The sequence below is a fragment of the Lissotriton helveticus genome, chromosome 4_1 (assembly GCF_964261635.1).
Source record: "Lissotriton helveticus chromosome 4_1, aLisHel1.1, whole genome shotgun sequence".
NCBI lineage: Eukaryota > Metazoa > Chordata > Amphibia > Caudata > Salamandridae > Lissotriton > Lissotriton helveticus.
Window position 1 is genome coordinate 490,163,952 of NC_136063.1, and position 20,552 is coordinate 490,184,503.

Below are 20,552 nucleotides of genomic sequence, written 5' to 3' on the forward strand. Positions count from 1 at the left end.
CCTCACTTTATGACTAACCTCCAAATAGCAGACCGGATTAGGAAACTTTTGTTAAGCAATACCTTTCCAGCACTCCCTGGTGGCGCCAAGTACACCAGTTGCAAAACCACCAGCCCAGGATGAGATGACTACGGAGTGAACAGCATACACGCCGGCACACTGGTATTATCTCCTTGTACTTTCTTAGCAAGCATGCATAGACTAAGCGAGAGAGCATCAACACTAGGGACAATAGATTATCTATGTTTGCACACCTTGTAATCTCACTAATCACTCTACTAACTCATACAGGAGGAAAGAGGATGGAAAAGAATCTGCAGCAAGATATAGTATCCACCAGAAATATCATTTTCAAAGTAACATTCATCTGATGGACACTTCTTTCGAACTATTCAATGCCTCATAAATTAATCCCAAAGTAATATTCTTGCACTGTGTTCAGAATGGCTCAGATGAAAGGAAGCATCTGAATGGGATGTCAGGTGCGACTGCGGCACGCTTATAGTGAACCCTAGCGAGTGCAGGAGATCTGGCGTAGTCTGGAGGTCTGAGACAACTCCAGGTCTGCTGCAACCACTTATCACCTTGGATAAAACCCTAGGGGCACTGCTGAGTCCAGAAGGGAGCACAGTGAACTAAAAATGTGTGTGGCTCACTGTGAACCGCAGGTAACGCATGTATGCAGGAAGGATGTGAAAGTATGTGTTCTGCAAGTCCTGCACTACCATCCGGTCCCCAGGGTCAAGGGCAGACAGCACCTAAGTCAAGGTGAGCATCTGGAAAGCTTTCTTTTTTCAAGAAGTAGTTTAGAGGTCTAGGATAGGAAGGAGGCCTCCATCCTTCTTCGGCAGCAGAAAGTAGTGGGAATAGCAACTACGACCTACTTCTGCTGTTGGTACCCTCTCTATGGCTCCTTTGACCAAAAGAGCTTGCACTTCATATTGCAATAGTGAAAGGTGATCCTCCATTAGCCGGTCAGGGGACAGTGGTAAAGGCTGAGGTTTTTGTTCGGAAGATAAGTCATAGCCCCTTCTGGACTGTCTGCAGCATCTATTTGTCTGAAGTGGTTTCCCTCCACTGGGGTAGGTGGTCCAGAAACCTGCCACTAACCAGGCGCCCATGACGGTATAGGGCAAACTTAAGAGGCTTTGAAGTTGCGGCTGCCAGAGGTGGGGAGCAAATGGGGTAGACCTCCTGTAAGGCTTGTGGGAGCTGTATCTGTGGCCACGAAAGGACTGTCGTACCTGCAGGTTGTGCTCATAGCTCCTACTATAGCCACAGAAGGTGAATGCGGGTATCGAGGGGCCATGGCAAGCCCCAATGTTATCTCTTATGGTATGTTATCTTACCTTGTAAAGCGCGACAGCTGCCCCAGCAAAGTGGCGTCCTGGCACTAATGCAGGAAAAGGGCCACCTCACATTGGGTGGATGTGTATCCAGATGTCATTGGAGTACACCATCTTTGTTAAAATACCCCTCACACACGCTTGTGCTTCCTCCTTCGTCCGTTGACATCCACGGAAGCCGCGGACGAAGGAGGAAGCACAAGCGTGCTAGGGGCACACTGATACCCCACCATACCCTTCAGTCTTATGCTGGCTCATGAGGCATTGATCCCCCCATTGATAAGCATACTACATTATTAGTGTGGTAGCATATATGTGCTGTAATTATTAATGTGTAGTTACTCACATAGTTCTTTTTGTTCACTTTTTTGTACATACACTTTTTTCTACCTGTGTGGAGAAAACATTAGTGAGTGACAGGGGGATCTCCCCTAGGTCCTGACGAAGAGGCCCCGTGCCTCGAAACATGTTGACCCACTTAGGAGAGAGAGCCCATTAACCTGCTCCATCTCTCCGCTTCACTTTTTCTTTTTAATAATACCAGCCAGTGTTTAATAAAATTTTCTTTTTCCACTAGGCCAGGTATTTTTTAACTCACACCGTATATCACCCCTGACCCCACTGACACTCACTCCTAACACATAGCACCTCCATCTAAAGGTGCTCCAGCGTATCCGCTTGTCGCAGCACAGCCCCGCCCCGCAGCGGGACGGGAAGACCCCGATGATGAAGCATGACACCAAGGGCCCTTTTGGTGTGTGAGGGGTATTTTAACAAAGATGGTGTACTCCAATGACATCTGGATACACATCCACCCAATGTGAGGTGGCCCTTTCTGATTAACCTAAAACCCTGACAAGAGGAGGACGTGCCCACCTCGGTGCCCACCGGCATCACCTCTTCACTCCCCCCTTTTGATTTCCTTAGACTAATGCAGGAAAGACAAACACAGCAGAAAGCAGGCAGGAGACTAGAAAGCAAGGCAAAGGTAGGTCTTAATGGCCTTTCTAATTGCAAAATAATTATCAAGGCCACGGATCTGCATAGGGAGTGAATTCCAGAGGGTGGCGGTTCTGTAGCAAAAAGAGCGGCCACCAGCCCGGGCTCCGCGGGGCCGGGGAACCACCACCAAGGGCTGATCCTGTGAGCGAAGAGATCGTGTAGGGGCATAAGGCAACAAGAGATCAGCCAGAATGGGAGGCGTGGTCAGCTTCCAAACCTTGAAAGCGATGCATAAGGTTTTGAATTCAGTGCGTCTGGCCACCGGTAACCAGTGCAGACGGCGGACAACATTAGACACAGAGCACAATTTGCGTAGGCCTAAAAGCGTTCTAGCAGCTGCATTATGTGCCCTTTGCAACCTCGCGACCTCTGCCTTCTTAATAATCCGACAGGCGGGAGTTTACATAAGCGTCTGTGATCTTAGCCACCCACAGAAGCAAGGAGATAGGGCAGTAGTTCTCTGGCTTGATTGGGTCAAGCGTAGGTTTTTTAAGGAAAGGGATAACATTAGCCTGTTTCCAGGCACTGGGCACCGTAGCTGTTCTAACGGACCCATTTATCAACTGATTCAGGGAAGGTAAAATTGTCGATAGCACTTTCTTGAATTGGTCTGGTTTAAGTGGATCGACCGGCGATCCCGACTTGATCTTATAGCAGAGTGAGAAAGTTGATCTGCAGTGATTGGCAGAAAAGTGTGGAGGGTGTTAACCTGTTGACAACCCCATCTACCCAACAGCCCCAAATACCTAGCGGTGGCCCTGCTGTCTTTAAAACGCTCTAACGACAAATCCACCTTGTCACCAAACGGTGAGTCCCATCAAAGGACATGTCTATAAGGGATGCCTGGTTATCCCCCCCAAAAGCCAGTAGTCCTTAGCAAGACATGATGTCAGAGTGCCACTGTGAAAGCAATGGCCCTGCCTAGTAAGTTGGTTGTATTGAATCCGCATCTAATGGTGAACTTTGCTGCATCTTTCCTGTCAGCGATAGCTTGGCAGAGTATGGCCGGGCCTCCTTCGAGACCATAGATAGCATTTGAGCAACTGTATTCCACACATTATGGGAAAAAATGCTCAATAAGCATGCAGTGTTCACGGCCCACAGAGCTAGGCTGGTGGAAGAGAAAATCCTATTTCCAAAGGTATCTAGCCTCTTGGATTACCTATCAAACAGCGTAGTAGAGACTGCATCTGGATTTATCTTGGAGGTGTAGGCCTGGACCATCAGGCTCTAAGGGGTGGGATGGTGGGAGAGTAAGGCTGGGTCCCAAGACACAGGGCGATGGTGGTGGGAAATAGTCCTGTGCAAATTAGTCCTGGGCACAGGCCCAGAGTAAGAAATGTGTGAGGTGCAAATTAGTCCTGGGCCCAGGCCCAGAGTAAGAAATGTGTGAGGGCTTCATTAAAGGAGATTACTTGTTATGAGTGGGAAAACACCTAAGGCTGAAACACATCTGTCAAGACTTCGTCTTGACCTTGGCCGTGGGCAACTGAAGGTCCAGGTTGTCAGCCCCCCTCTGGACTACTACCACAAAGGAAGCCACCTCCTCCATAGGCATTACGAGAGGAAAAAGAGAAGGCCAGTGTCTGATGAGGTATCAGACCACTGGCATCAGTCAGCTCCTCATACCAGGTATTGTGGACTATATGCTGTGCAAGGGGGTCAGAATAGCCATAGGATACTCAGATCCCTTTAACATGTGTTCCTTAAAGTGCCCTTCTGTGAAGGAGGGCACCATCTCCAATTCAGGCCGTGTGGGCCTGGTCAGCGCCGAAACCGACGTAGGGCGATGCCGGTCCAGCTCATATTGGAGTCAGGATTCACAATGCAGTCTGCACCACTAGAACCGTCCTCGGAGGAGGTAACAAATGGTTCCCGGGAGCCAAACTGGTGCCGAGGGAGGACCCGCAGGTGAAGCCCCAGTCGGAGTCACTTCCTAATCCATGGGGCCTGAAGGCACTCCAGAGGAGTCTGACTTCCCAAAAATGAGGCTCATAACCTCATAAAAATCTCAGAGTTGGGCAGGAGTCGCTCTGACAAACTTGAAGTGCGGACCCAGTGTCAGGCAAGGATTCCACAGGGACAACCTAGTAGCTAGCCTGTATTTATGACGTCGTTTCCGTGCATCTTCCGATTAGCAGAATCAATGCAGAGAATTCGAAGAGCGCTTCGACGTCTTAGACTTGTTCTTGTGGGATGTAACTGGAGTCTGGGATCGTGAAAGGGACTTGGAGCAATGTGGAGTCATTTGTTGAGCGGCCAAAAGCTTCACGGGGCACCCCCAAATGGCCTTTGTATTCATAGTCTTGCAAGACGAGCAGACGGTGGAGTCGTGGTCCCGGCCCAGGTACCATAGGCCCACCAAGTGGAGGTCTCTCACAGACTTTTGCCTTTGACTGGCACCACAAGGCTTAAAACCAGTTGGTTTATTCGGGGACATAGTCCAAAAACAAGGCAGAAAAAAGCCACACAGGTCGAATTCAACAAAACGGTCAAACAAATTCAGTCAAAAAACTGACTGGACGGCGCTCGTATGGATTTGCGCTAATGGCACAGGAAAGAAGGAACTGAGATCATTCCGCTGGGGTGGCGCCTCTATAGGGACATCGCACATCACTTCTGGCGCAGACCATGCAAAGAGGCTACGCAGAGCCAAACAGATCCACTTACCAGTGCACAAGGGAACTCCTTAAACATTTCTGAATTCAGTCTGATGCCTTCGAAATATTCTAAGGTAAGGAATCTGCAGCTAGAAGTCTCTATCAGATGTATTGTTTTCAAAGCAACATTCTTCTCATGAACACTTCTTCCAGCAGATTTCTCACCTTATAAATGGGTCTCAAAGTAATACTCTCAGGGAAGTGGGGTGAATTATCACAGGAAGTCATGCAATACACGCCTGGCAAAGTATCCGTTCATGCGTTTCTGAGCTATGATGTAATAATGTTTAGAAAAACTGTGGCAAGAGGACTGTGGCGGCTTGGCGGATGTCAATAACGGGAACTTCTTTAGTGAAAATGGTGGAAGCAGCCATGGCCCTGGTGAAGGGGCACGAACAATAGCCAAAGGGTTTTTCTTGGCCAAGGCATAGCAGATCTTAATGCAAAGGATAACCCACCAGAAAATGGTGTAATTGGACACCTTGGACATTTTGGCTTCTGAGACAGTAACAAGGAGATAATAGGCTTAATCCTCATATGTGGTTGATATAGTAAGACACTACATACCCAGCAACCAGCTGGTCCTCAAATTTGGTGGGATGAGGAGGGCATAAGGATAAGAGAGTGATGGGCTGGCTTATGCAAAAGGCAGATCCACTTTCAGTAGGAAAGATGGATAGACAACACCAGTTCCCTGGACAGGCCACAACCATGTCAAGATCAGCATCCCTGTCCAACACGCAAGCACCATCGCAAGATCAAACCTCTGAAAATTCAACAGCATCACGGACTAGGACTGGAAAACTGTTCTCAAGCAATATCGAGCAATATCGACACCAAAACAGCAACAGCATCCCCAAAGCCCTGAAGAATGTAAACAATTGTATCCCCTCCTGTTCTGACTCCATGGCTGCCCTCAAACACAACAATGCAAAACGATCCAGACCCAAGCCCAGTTGGTGCACAGAGGAACTCAAGACTGGAGAAATGCCACTGTAAACTACTGAAGCGCAAATATACAATGAGCCAGGACAATTCAGACAGGAGTACATTCAAATCCACCCTACGACGCTACCACCAAATGATCCAGCCTGCAATGATGCCAGCACCAACAGAAGCAAAGGAATCTTTGCCATTGTGAAAAATTTCACCTCACCATCAGCTGCCTCCAACTCAATCCCTCCCTCACAGAACCTGTGCATCAATCATCACTGTGGCACTCTCCTTGGTGACCAACAGACGGAGCTAGGACCGATACTCCCCTGCCCCCTCCCACCTCGCCACCTCCCACTCCAAGAACCTCAAGATCTTGATCAACAGCAAATTCGATATGAGGGTCTAAGTCAATACTTTCACTGCTTCATACTTCCATACACTGTAAATGCGGAGGAAGATTTTCAAATGACTCCCAATCAGCACCTTGAAACCAGTCGTTGACGCCTGGTCAAAAGCAAGCTGGACTACTGTACAACCCTCTATGCCGGAATCAACAGAAATCTCACCAGAAGGGTGGTCAATCACACTCAACCTCCCAAGCTGTACTCACATCACACCACACCTGAAGGAGCTCCACTGGCTAACCATTCACTATGCTCGCCCTAAGTGGCCAAGGATTTGCCAGATGTGGGTCCCTTGCTCGCTGTGCCACTGGATTCAAGCAAGCCTGGCTGATGAGGGGTGTAACTGAAACTGGTCCTAGGATGACGAGGGTGGACCAGTCTTGGCAGTTCAGGCTGGACTGTTCCCATGAGACGCAGGGTCAAGACTCATTTGCATATGGCTGGGTTCAAAATGGGGTCACACAGTGCGCAAAAGGACAATGGACAGAACCCAGATCTCATGACTGGGGGTTAGAGGTTGATAAGTTTCAACACTCAGTCCATCATCTTGTTGTGCTTGCCATCATTCACAAATGAGCACACTTCAAACTCCTCACCCACACCTCATAGGCACCACATAACACTGGCCCAACATACCTTAACAATCGCATCTGCTTTCACAAACCTTTCAGACATATCCGCACGTCTAGACTCCTTGCACAAATCCCACACATACAGAAAACCAGATCCCTGCAGTTGAGCCTTCTTCGCTCATAATAGGTGCAACGACCAGCCACTACACATAAATGTCACAAGAAGCTGAAGACCTCGCTTTTCAAGTAGTCCCACTAGGCCCTAGGTTTGTCTAAACTTGCAACTGCTCAGCACCACGATAACCTCCCGGGTGATAGTGCACTCAACAAATCCTGCATAACATAACATAGGTACAAATAACCAGTTTATCCAGGTAGAAAACAGCAAAAGTCACTGCCATGAAGAAAGATTTTCACAGTCAGAAGTCAAACCAGGTCACTGCTTAAGCTTGAATGGAATGCCATGATGCACATTGAAAAAGCATTCAAATTTTTTATGAAGAGCAATAAGCTGAGTGGGAGGAAATAGGAAGAGCAAACCTTTCAGAAATCTAGTGGTGAATTAAATAAATAAGGCTGGACAGGAAAACTCATAAAAGAGGGTCAGAAGCCAAATATCTCTTTACAGTAGGCACAGCTGAGCATGTGATAGTGTGAATAGTAACACATCAGAAAGGTGGGGGTGAAAGGGGATCATCGCTTCAATGTGCACCACTGAAGAAACTTGCTGCAACGCACTGCATGAATTGGGTTCATGGTGGGTATCTTAGTGGGCGCAGGTAATTGAATGGCGTTAAATAACCGTGCGCACAACTGCCGTATTTGGGGTTTAAGTTGAAGGATGAGACCATTTAGCGCCGAGACGCCTGCGGGCAATTGTTCGCGCTTAATAAATGCTAAAAGATAAAATAAAAAAATAAAATCTTACTACAAAAGCAGATCCACCATATACAGGTGAGGAAAAGGAGGCCCAAGTGCAACATTTTATCTGGTCAGCGTATCAAATCCTCCTCGTCTGGAAACTTGAGCAAAGTGGGATCTGGGAACACAGATAAAGCAGACCCCGTGGCCAACTGAACGTGAAAGCATCTCCCAGGCAACCACAGAGTAAAGTGTGTGACAGAAACCCAAGGACACTTGGAGTCTTGCATGGACTCCACAATTTGGTGAAGATCATTTCCATCATTTGTCCTCACATGGAGTGATCGCATAAAAGGTATGCCACTACCAAGAACATTTTAGAAGCTATGCTACAGCTGTGTTGACTAATAAAGCGGTGTACATTATCCAAAACCACCCTATGTAATGGACAGTGATGGTGTTATCCAACAAAACTTGAAGGACACTCTCTCATATTTAAAAAACAGAAAGCCACAATTTTAATACACATCACTAACGTTGCTTCAGCACATTTAAAAGCAGACACTGCCAGCGTGTATCAAAGGGCTTGAGCTAGGATGCCAACTAAATAAGTGCCCGAGCTCAACAAAAGAGGGGCAGCTATGGTTCATGTCTGTGGGCCCTGACCAAAAATCTCCAATATTATACTAAAAGAAGCAACAGCAGCTAGATTCCCCAATGCTCGAGTCCTACATCGGGTGCATTGGAGCTCTTCTTTAAACACGGACGTAAAATTTGATTAGGACCCTACGCTCTGCACGCAATAATGATATAATAGAACAGGACATGCTAATGTTACAACATGGCCAGTCCCAATTACATTCTATTGTACAGTTAGGCTGGACGTTACAAAACCTCCGTTCAGGCTACGTGCCATGGCGTCTAATGAACACAACGTCATTATTTTCTATCTTTAACCTTACAGATAAACAAATCTCTTTGGCACAAAAAGGAGCAGACTATACGGTTCTGAGCACTGAAAAACTAGAAAGATTGCCATTGACAGTCTCCGAAAGACCTGTCATTGAATGGATAACACATGGCACAATTACAATTCCAATAAGCAGAATGAAGTCTATTCTTTTACAAACAACTGGGCCTTTAACCTCGTCTAGAGAAACGTATGATCTGCAAGTCGCAAGGACAGCAGCAGAGATACATGCATTATTATCAACAAATTGCCCGTACATTTCGTAGAAATGTTAAGTCAAATCTTAAACATGGCTGATACCAGTGGCATTGCACATGTATTTAAGAAAAAATTTCGGGACTGTTAGCACCCTTTGAAGCAGTCCTGAGCATCTTCCCGAATTTCGTGCACTCTGTGTTTGGCGGCCTGCCTCTCATCTTGGGACTCGTAGCAGGAATCTTATTTTTGTTCCTTCTGCTCCGATATGGCAAGTCCAGCCACAGACAAAACTCGGGCTACAATGGAAGAAACGCTCCTAGCAATGAGATACCGAGATCGGATTACTAAAGTCCTCGGCTTGGCTAAGAGATCTGAATACTACCTGGTTTCTTTTATTCAGACCAATCTGGCAAGATTGCATCCTACCTGTTCTACGATGCCTGTTATGCGGAGAAGAATGCGTGTTAGACGTCTGTCTCAAACTCCCATCAGCAGTACCTGTGGATATCGATACTTTGCTTGGTTCGGTAACGGCTCATGCAACGTGTTGTCCCCAGCGGCTACCTATTATGATGACGGCATTCGTTGATACCTCACCATTACGATTAGGTGGCGGTGAGGTACGAGATGAAAGCGGCACACAGGTACAACCTTCTGTGAACATTGCTGATCTAGGCACCGATGACGGCAATGCTTCTCACATATGCACTATTTCTACTTTTTCGGACATGGTCCAACTTTCACCTACTGTTGTAGACAAATTCTTTGCCAGCCTATCTGAGCTAATGTTCTCTCCTAACAACGAGAATAACTTTAGAAAACACAAGCACACAGCGTTCCCTGAACTCTGAATTCGACCTTCAGTTTTGATAAACAGAACTTCTAAAAAACTATGGAACTATTTTTCCCTGAAAGCGAAATAATTTTTTCCCCGTTCCCAAAATATTTACCTTAATGGCACATGATACTCTGCTTAAAGTAGAACTATTCTTAGAGAACAAGATTTCTAATTTTTGAAAACTCTAGAGATAATATTTTGATTTAGCCTCTAGCACATGTACAGTGTCGTATAAATATGTGATGAAATGGTCTTGACCTTCTCTTCTGTATTAAGAGCCATTTCATAAATGTAATTTTCGTGATTCATTCAGTCAACATTCCAATGTACAAATATATGCATTATCTGAATGATACCACTGCTTACAAAGACGTACAGTATACTACTCATTTTCGTGTACATACCATTTCAATCGCATTTTATGTATTTTGGGTAGGGTGGAAAACACATGCATTGTTATATGTCTAAAATTGCTCAGTATTTAGTAATGATGGACATTATACGTGGAGTGGGTGTTTTAAACGTATCTAGGACCCTATTTAAATATTCCCGATTTATGCCCTTATGTGGTTATAACAAATCATATCCTTATAAAGACATAAGAATCATACCCATATTAAGTCATAGCCAATGCAGTCCAAATACGGCAAGGATACTCCCATAGACTCCTAGAAAGCACAACGCGTTCTTGAACAAACGAAGCCTCCAGCAGCCCGGGAATTCCCCCTGCTTCTGTATTGATTTGTCCTAGAACTCCTGGAGTCCTGAAAGAACTGCGAGTTCTTAGTGACGTCTTATGTCCAACCTTACGTCAAACTCGGCACCTTCCAGGTATAAATATACCAGCATCTGCCTTAGCAAAAGACACGGTGGTTTGGAGCAGATCGGCTATCTACTTGCCCGACGCCCTGCTGTAGCAAGTGCCGAAGTAAGCCGGCCCTCCGATTGACGCACTGAGAGAGACGCTATCTTTTCTCCTGCCGAGAAATCCAGCTCCAGTCTTTCCCTGTCACCCTGGCGGGTTCCTGGGAGATCGAGTCCTGAGAGAGAGATACAAGACCTCCTTCATTCTATAACCAAGGTACGGAGCTGATTAGACCCGTAGAGAATTCTTAATTCAGATTCTTGGCAGAAACTATCTTAATTCAAACTGCAGCTCACTTACTCCTTCCCACGTACTAGGCTTAGGTTAGGTACACCGGGGTATGCGTATCTTAGAAGCACCAGTTGAGTATGTTTAGTCACGATTTTATCAATGTATATATTTTATCTATTTTAAACACCGTATGGCTTAGAAACCATACCATGCTTTTACAGTATTATTTCATAATAATACTCCTTTTACTGTACGCACTTTACTTTATGACAAGTATTGCAATTGTAGCAACTCACTTCTCTTGCATGAGAAAGAAGACTGTTCAATAAATAACCTCTTTTATTGAAAACGCCCGTCTCTCTGTTTCTCTGCACTACTGGTGAAACTAAGCATGCACGATTGACTGAGTAAAATAGCTAACTATTGTTTCCGCGACTCTGGAGGTAGACTCCTTATTCTGGAGGGAGCAAGTTGTCATGTTTATGCGGTTGTCAGAAACAAATCCCTAATTGTGTACTCGAAAAAGTTTCTAGTGACCTCTGAGCTAGCTGGCATTTATAATTAAGTCGAACATATTCAATAGAGACCTAGTCGACCTAAGTACTACGTCTACACTATCGTTTATGTTATTCCAATGCGCAGAGCCTATTGGGAATATAGGAACTACACTACAGTTGTGTGTGTAGACTTGGGAATCAGTGAGTGGGAATGCAGTAACTGGTATTGGTGTGTCAACGGTTTCAAATATGGTACTCTATTTTACAGTGAGTGATGAAAGGTTATACTAGTGTATGATGAGGTCTGTCAGATTGTCACGTGGATGATGTCATCAGTGATGTCATTTGAGATGTCATCAGTGATGTCATTGACCATGTCATGAATGATGTAATATGTGACATCATCAGTAGTGTATTGCGGGCGCGCGAGTTATAGTTAGCAGAACTAACTATAAGAGAGGAATTCCTATGATTTTATATGAATGAAATGTCCAGCTAACTATAACACCCCTGAAACCTATGGTTTTTTTCTGTGAATTTCTAAGGGTTTTTAAATGCTAATTTCTAACTATAACGTCTCTGAAACCTATGGTTTTTACAGTGAATTTCTAAGGTTTTTTAAATGCAAATTTTTAAGTGTATTAGTAGTTATACCTATTTTTTTTGTTTATTTATAAATATTTTATTCATTAAATAACATTATACATTTTTCTAAAAATTGCAATAAAATTGTTTAAACAAAATAAAACTGAAATATTGTTTCATTTTTTTATTTTAATATATTTGTATTATTTTATTTTAAAAAAAATCCACATTTTTTTCGGAGTCACGCACCCAAAGCGTACACAACACGGTGGGTGAGCGGATTATAGCCAGCATTTTAGAAAAGTCGTGAAGGATCCGCATATGGTGTGCGTCGGCTGCCTGTTTTTCAGTTACATCATATATATTTAATATTACACGATGTGCGCGATTGGTATGCGACCAGCCTGCGACTCCTGCTCCCGGGCATTCGCGACACATGCGCATTACAGTACACGACATTTGCGCCATGGCGGGTCCCGCGTGACGTCATACGCGCTGGGGCACGCAACTCCCGCAAAATGTTTTAATGTTCTAAAATGATATGTATGTGTCCTTAATATACATATTAGGGCAAAAGATTGTCTAAGATATTCATAAAAATAATATATTTGTACTTATAATAAACATTTTTAATTATATTTTCGCGAAGTTGCGTCTGGTGCGTGCTTCGTGAGCGCAGTTTGCCCGGATCCCATGTGATCTCAAAAAAAAGATTTCAGGAGTTCATAACATTTTCCACTATAACTATTGAAGGACCCCACCCATTTTAATCATTCTTGTTAGAGCATCTCTAGAGAGACATCTCTTTTCCTGCAAGAACCCTTTTCGCTTCAGTTTTTTTTGGTGTTTTTCAAAAAATATCTAACAAAATGGCATCTGGACAGCAGCAGGAGGAAGTATCTTCTGAAGAAGAATTCTTGCAGGAGGCACCACGTCCGCAGAGGCAGGAATCTGTCGTGTGGAAATTCTTCACTTTTCCACCTGGAGAGAAGAAAGTTAATGCGGGAAAGGTGACGTGCAAAATTTGTGACCGAGTCCTGTCAAGAGGCAGTGAAAAAAAATACTCTTCTGGGACTGCTTCTATGTACAAGCATCTCCGTACCACACATCCTCTCAATCTAGCTTGGGAGGAAATGAGGCGAGCTGCTTTGAACCCCTCACCTGCTGTGGCAAGTACGTCTGGAGCGCCCTCAGGAACACCTGCAATGGACATTAGGCCAGAATTCGCCTTTCTCGAGCAACACTGCGTGAAGTGTAAGAATGTATATGCTTCGGTGAGCAGTCGGTGGATGCAGTTTGTGCTGCGCAACGCAACCATCGCTGTTAATTTTTTTAATTTGTTTTTGGAATAAGTAATTCCAAAAGTTTCCTGTTTTATTCATTTTTTTGTTCAATTTTTGAAAAAACACCCCAAAAAATTGTTAAAAAAAAAATACAAAAGAAAAAAGAAAAAAAAATTCTTATCAGAACTACCTTTTCTGGTTAAAGAAAGAACTATAATTGCAAGGTAATGTGTGAAAATGTGGTTGAGATATGTATACAGCATGATCGACAAAGAATGCATTAGTAGTGTATGGTGAATTTATAGGTGAAGATTTATGAGGAAGTACTGCAGCGTGACACTGCAAGCTCTTTAGCTGCACTGCACTGTGGCACTTCAAAGCACAGGGATGTGACATATGTACATGAATATGTTGCAACTCTGTGCTTCCCTCTGCACTGCTGCACAAACAGCAGCCATGCGGTGACACAGGCACCTTTGCACCATGGTGTAAGGATGTCTGTGTTGTGCGGAGATTGTTTTTGTGCAGGAAGGGACACCTTCCTGCACAAAAACAATCAGTAAAGGCATTTTCCTCTTTCAATGTATGCTGTGGAATGCAGCATGCATTGAAAGAGGAAACAATTAGGAGAAATGAAATCAATTCTCCTCGTTGTGCCTTGCTACACAAACTCTAGGATTGCGCAGCATTCACACACATCTCCAGATTTACGATTTCTCATAAATCTGGAGATGTGTCTTGTTCTATGGGTGTTGGGTGGGAACACCCACAGCAACACCTATGGAATGCCCATTCAAAGCAAAGTTCTGTGTATGAAGGGCTCGTATGTACAAGGAGAGGAAAAACCAAGCAGGGTGGCTTTTCCTCTTCTTGTAAATATGAAGGAGTGCCTGGCGCCATCACTACGTTACAAAAAGTGACATACTGGTGGCGCAGGGTGCTTGTAAATCTGCCCCATAAGTGCTTAGGTATTGGCAGGCTGATACAATAAGAACATAGTGCTGGATGGGTAATTGAAGAATTGCATGAGACTGACAGAAGGTATCCTACGCTGCATGGGTACTACTTCAGTATTTAATGGAGTGGACCAATAGTATGTATCTGCTTAGAGATTTGTAGGGATTATGCACAGACTATTTTATGTGTACTTGTGTTGGTGCCTAGGTCATTTTATAAGAATACCACTAGTAACTGGAATGATGACAGTGCTGCAAACAGAGTGAACACTTAATTTATAAGTGCTTACATATTGGTGGAGTGATAGGATAAGTAGATAGTGGTAGATAAGTTATTAAAGAAATGCATGGGACAGACTGGACGATGCCTACACTGCATGAATACTAACTGCGTATTTAGAAGAGTGCATCAATAGTATGTAGCTAGTTAGAGGTCTGCTTGGATAGTGCACAAACTATTATAGCTGTACTTGTGTTAGTAGCTAGGACAGTCCAAAAGTTCATGACTAGTAACACGAATAATTACAGTATTACAAACAGAGTGTATAGTGGATTTGTAAGTGTGTAGGTATTGGTGGAGTAATAGGATAAGTAGATAGTGCTGGATAGGTGATTGGAGAAATGCATGGGACAGCCAGGACGTTTCCTACACTGCATTGGTACTAACTGGGTATTTAGAAGAGATTATCAATAGTTTGTAGCTGGTTAGAGGTGTGCATGCATAGTGTACAAAATATTGTACCTGCACTTGTGTTAGTGACTACGCCATTCCTTAAGTATACGACTAATAATTGGAGTAATTTCAGTGTTGCAAAGAAAGTGCGTGCTGAATTTATAAGTGCTTAGGTATAGGTGGGGTGATAGGATACGTAGATAGTGCTGGATGGGTGAATGGAGAAATGCATGGGACAGACATAAGGATTCCAAGACTGCATAGGTACTAACTGGGTATGTAGAAGAGCGTATTAATAGTATGTAGCTGGTTAGAGGTCTTTAATCCAAAAAGCTGGCGGCCATATTGGCCTGGTCACAATGTGAACATTCAGGAATTGATACAATAAAGAAAAGATAACAAGTGTTAATATGCACACAATGTCATTTCAGCATATATTGCCCCGTGACCGCCATACCTGTATGCTCGTCAAAGTGACATTCATAATAAACATATTTAGGATTGCAAACAAACAATGGATTACACATTACTTTGAAGTTAAAGGCTATCGGCCATATTAATCTGGGCACGTTGCATATTATAATGGTTCTTACACGAAAGAAAAGAAAAAACAAGGGGTCTTAATATACACACACTATCCCTAAATAAAGTCCTAGCAATTATAGTTCCAGACCATTCAGAGCTCATTTGAGATGTCATGAGTGATGTCATAAGTGATGTAACTGACCATGTCATGAATGATGTAATGTCTGAAGTCCTTAGCAGTACATTGCGGGGGCGTAAGTTATAGCTAGATCAGATAACTATAACTGCTGAATGTCACTGGTTCTGTATGAGTGAAATCTGAGTCTAACTATACCGTCCCTGTAATCTTTGTTTTTAACGTTAAGTAAGATGCAGATCACAATGGATGGTGGGGGGGTGGGGTTGGAAGCAGAGCCTGGCATTGTGCTGCCCCCACCCAAGCTTGCTGCTCCTGCCTTCCTTCCTCCTAGCCATCCATTGTCCAAGTCCATGTCCCTGCTCCCTTATTACAGCCCTGTGTGGCCGTTGTTCTGCCACTGGCCTTCCCGCCTTCTCTGAACAGTTCGCTTGCTGCCCCATTCATCTCCTCCTTATCCTGTGTTGTCTGAATCCATGGACTAGCCTCCTCCTGCCTGCAATGCATGGTCTGATGTGCTGCCACTGCCCTCCATTTAGCATGATGTACCAGTCAACTCCTCCTGCCCTCCATTGCCCAATTCTATTCCCCATCATTGACCTCCTGCTTAGCATTTGTGCTTAGCTTGCTGCCCCTATTCTCCTTCCACCTGCCCTCCGATGTCTGGGTGCATGCCCCTGTTCCATCCTTTTTGCCCACCATGTTCCATGGACCTGCCACTCCTATCTACACTGACAATGCTAGGAAGGCAGCTCAACAGAACACTCAGATGACTGTAACCTGTCCCTGCCACCTCCACCCTGCCTGTCCACATTCCATGACCCTATCCCCTTCCTCCTGTCCTCCGTGGTCCATTTTACTGCCACACCCTTCTGCCTTCCCTGGTCTGTTGTGCTGCAACTGCTCCTCCTGCTTGCCCCGCGTGGTCTGTTCTGAGGCCCCTTCCCCTGAACTCTCGTCTGTGCCCAGGTCTCGACCCTCCCTTCTATCCTCCATGATCCTTTGTGTATGCTCCTGCACCCTCCTTCTTGCCCATCATAGCCATTGTGCTGCCACTAACCCTCCCGCTTGCCATGCATGGTCTCCTGTGCTGCCACGGCCCCTCCCACTTTCCCTGTGTGGTCAGCTACCTGCCCCTGATCCCCTTCCACCTTCCCTCATGGTCTGTGTGTATGCCATTATAGTCTCACTGTTGCTCTCCATGGTGTGTATTTTGCCCATCCTGCCTGACCTCCACGGTCATCTTGCTGCTCCTGCCCCCTTGCCCCATCCCTTGGCTTCCATGTGCAGACCCCTATTCCCTCCCTCCTGGATTGTCTGTTCCATTGTAATGCCCCTCATCCGTCCCTCCTGCCCTTTATAGTCCGTTATGCTGCAGCTTTCTGGCCTGTCTGTCCATTAAGGTCAACTAGCTACCATTGCCTCTTTCCCCTTTGTTCTCTGTTGTCCATGTGCATGGTCCTGTCCCCTCCCAATTGCTTTCTATGGATTGTTGTGCTGCACTCCCGTCCCGTATGCCCTCTGTGGTGTATTGTGCTGCTGCAAACCCTGATGTCTGCCCTGTAGGGTCAGTTTGGTGCACCTCTCCATGTTCCTCCTGTCCTCTGTCATCCGAGTCCATGTCCCTACCCCAATTCCTCCTGCCTTCCATGATCCAATGTACCATACTTGCTAACATGTTGAACTTGGTAAGATGGAGATTTTGAAAAAAAACTGGGGTATTGATTTTGCCCTTTGACTTACATTGAAAAATTGGAGATTGTAGTCAGGAGACAGATCAAATAAAGCCCATTTGGGTTTAAAAACATTGGACGTTTCCTGGCTTATTCGGGTCTGTTGGCATGTATGGTTGTAATACCACTGACTCTTCCTTCTGCCCACAATGGTCGATTATATTGCCACAGCCTCTCTTGCCTGTCCTGTATTGTTGGTTTGTTGCCCCTGCCCCCCTTTCCACTGCCCTCCATAGTCTGTTCTGTTGTGCTGCCACTGCCCTTCCTGCCTGCCCAGTGTGGTCAAATTGTTGCCTCTGCACCCTCCTACCTGCCTTCAATTTTCAGAGTCCGTGCCCCTGGCCTCCGACTCTCAACAGTATCCTAATGTACAACTAGATTGCCAACACTCTATATTTATTACAAAAGTGTGGGACGCCTGACGTTATCTTGATGTAATCCCTAGAGCCTTTCCTTTAGAAAATACATATATGAGAGGGTCTTATTAGCATCACAATTATGGTTAGTGCTCTAAAAACTAAAATGAGGACATATTTTCTGAGTTTTCAAATAGCGACAAAGCACTTTTAAATTATTTGTTATCTTTATGTTTTTTTTATCAGTTGACCACTTGATTAAATGTTGTACTTAGGGGAGAGGACGTGGTGTTACTTCCAGAGCTGCAGACTTTGCAACTGGGGAACCAGGTTGGAGTCTCTGCTTCAGCTCGACATTCTGTGATACTGGTCTAATCACTTAATCTCCCCATATCTACAACTAAAAAGAATTTGTTCTTGTGTGATGTAACCAATGCTCATGTAAAGTACTCCAATACCGGACAAGTCTGCACTATATAAAACTGCAAAAACACAAAAAATAAAAAGTGTTTTGCATACTTCTGTCATAGGGCTATATCTGGGCTACATCTAGGTGATATTTGTGCTACATTTGGGATCATTTGTCTCTGGTGGCCATCTTGGGAGATTTATTTGTTATGAAGTTTCCCAATTTCCTCATTTACTGCAGTCTCCTCAGAAGAAAATGCTTTCAGTATTTTACTTTGATTCCATCAAGAAGGTATTCAGATATGTCTCACATTTGCCATAAATTCTGAATGTTAGCACTCTAGTTGCTCATTAGATCACTGTAGTAAAGCTACTGCTCACCACGGAAGTCTGCTGCTGGTATTAAAAGTGCACGTTTCAGTCTGCATGTCAGAATTTTTTTATAAAATAAAAGAGGATTTGAGACGTCACTCAAAATGTGTCCTAATTTTTCAGCACTAATCATAATTTCTACGGCAAAATGAACCCCCTCATTGTGTTCCTTTTTAAATTAAATGTTTTAAGTGTTACCACTTTATTCCAATGAAGATGGCTTCAGGTGTGCCATACTTTTGTCATAAGTAAGACAGTAAGCGCTCTTCTTTTTCTTAACACTCTCAGACATTCGGTCATTGAGCTATACATGGGCTACATCTAAATGATATTTCTGCTACATTTGGGTTCTTTTGTCTCTGGTGGCCATCTTGGGAGACTTATTTGTTATGAAGTTTCCTAATTTCCTTATTAACTGCAGTCTCCTCAGTAGGAAATAATTTGTTTTTTACTTTGGTTCCATCAAGAAGGCATTCAGATGTGTCACACATTTGCCATAAATTCCGAATGTTAGCACTCTAGTTGCTTATTAGATCACTGTAGTAAAGCTACCGCTCACAAGGGAAGACTGCTGCTGGTATTGAAAGTGCATGTTTCAGTCTGCATGTCAGAATTTTTATGAAATAAAAGATGATTTGAGAAGTCACTCAAATGTGCCCTAATTTTTCTTTCTGCAGCACTAATCATACTTTCTATGGCAAAATGAACCCCCTCATTTTGTTACTTTTTAAATTAAATGTTTTAAGAGATACCACTTTATTCCAATCAAGATGGCTTCAGGTGTGCAATACGTTTGTCATAAGTAGGACTGTTAGCGCTCTAGTTGTTCTTTAGAACACAAAGAAATCAACTGACAGTCTCTGCCCTTGTTAGATGTACATGTTTTACTGAGAATGTCAGACTTCATTCTCACAAGTCTGAGAAAGATAATGTGAATTTACAGAAAATATGCTCTCAGTTTAGCTTATAGATCACCTTCCAAACGTCTGTGGGAAAAGCATGAGAAAATAGAAACATGATTCATGATATCCCACCAGAAGGCTTTTTCACATGGTAAAATCACTTGGAACACACCACAATTCCTAAAATGAGTATTGTACCATCAACAAATGATTTCTAATGTAACTAAAGTCTTAAAACCTTCTATTAACTGCAATTTATTTTAATGAGGTGCTATAATGTATATTGGTCCCAAAATGGCTGCCAACACTTCTTGGATGAAGTGCTGACAGCAAATCAGATCTCACGATGAGATGTGTGGTTAGGCTCCGCCCAGATATAAATATTTCTTTTTCCATTCATATTTTAAAAACTACTGAACGGATTTACACGATTTAACAAAAAGGGCTCTTTCTGAACCAAGGGCTACTTTTTTGCCAAATTTAGTGTAATTCCGTTCAGCAGTTTGGGCTGTAGCCGTGTCGAAAGTTTCCTATGGAAAATTGCATGGGGAAAACACGTTTTGGGACCCCCTTTTTTTCTCAGCCCCCCTTGACGAATCATCCCAAAACTTTCAAGATAGGAGCTGACCTGAGCGGGCCATAAGTTTTGAAAATCGGCGCCAAAGTTATTGGGAATAGAATGTTGCGATTTTGCTATGGCTAGGTCCTAACTAGAACTACCTACTGGCGACCACCAGTAGGATATGGAGATAGATAGATAGATAGATAGATAGATAGATAGATAGATAGATAGATAGATAGATAGATAGATAGATAGATATAATATATGCATCAAGCAAGAAGGTCGCCCCACATGAAGATGCCACCACGGAGAGTTAAAATGCCTTTAATTGAAGATTTCAGTGTGGCAGAGTAGCATTCTGCTCCTCCATCCATTTACTGCCCAACGCATTTCAAACACATGGTGTCCTTGTTCACGGGCGATGGAAAAGGCAATGGCAGTCAATAATGAGGAACTCCTGATAAATGCTCAAAGACCCGCCTCTGTGGGCATATGCTGCAAACATGTTGGTACTCATAGTCCCTCACAGTTTAACACCAGTGGGTGCTGCCATAACCTTCACAATAATCCTCGTTCTTTTACTCCAGTGGGTGAGAAGGCAGCTGTAACTGTCAGACTGTCCATTAAATATCTCTCAATGCAGTACCTCCGCTCCAATGCGCTCGGTGATAAACGCAGGAT

General features: G+C 44.1%; 1 protein-coding gene across 2 annotated transcripts in view; it reads right to left on the minus strand.

The window, feature by feature from the left end:
• Window positions 1–20,552, minus strand: part of WWP1 (WW domain containing E3 ubiquitin protein ligase 1) — a 1,173,512-nt gene that overhangs the window by 772,488 nt on the left and 380,472 nt on the right. The gene's annotated exons all lie outside the window — the stretch shown is intronic.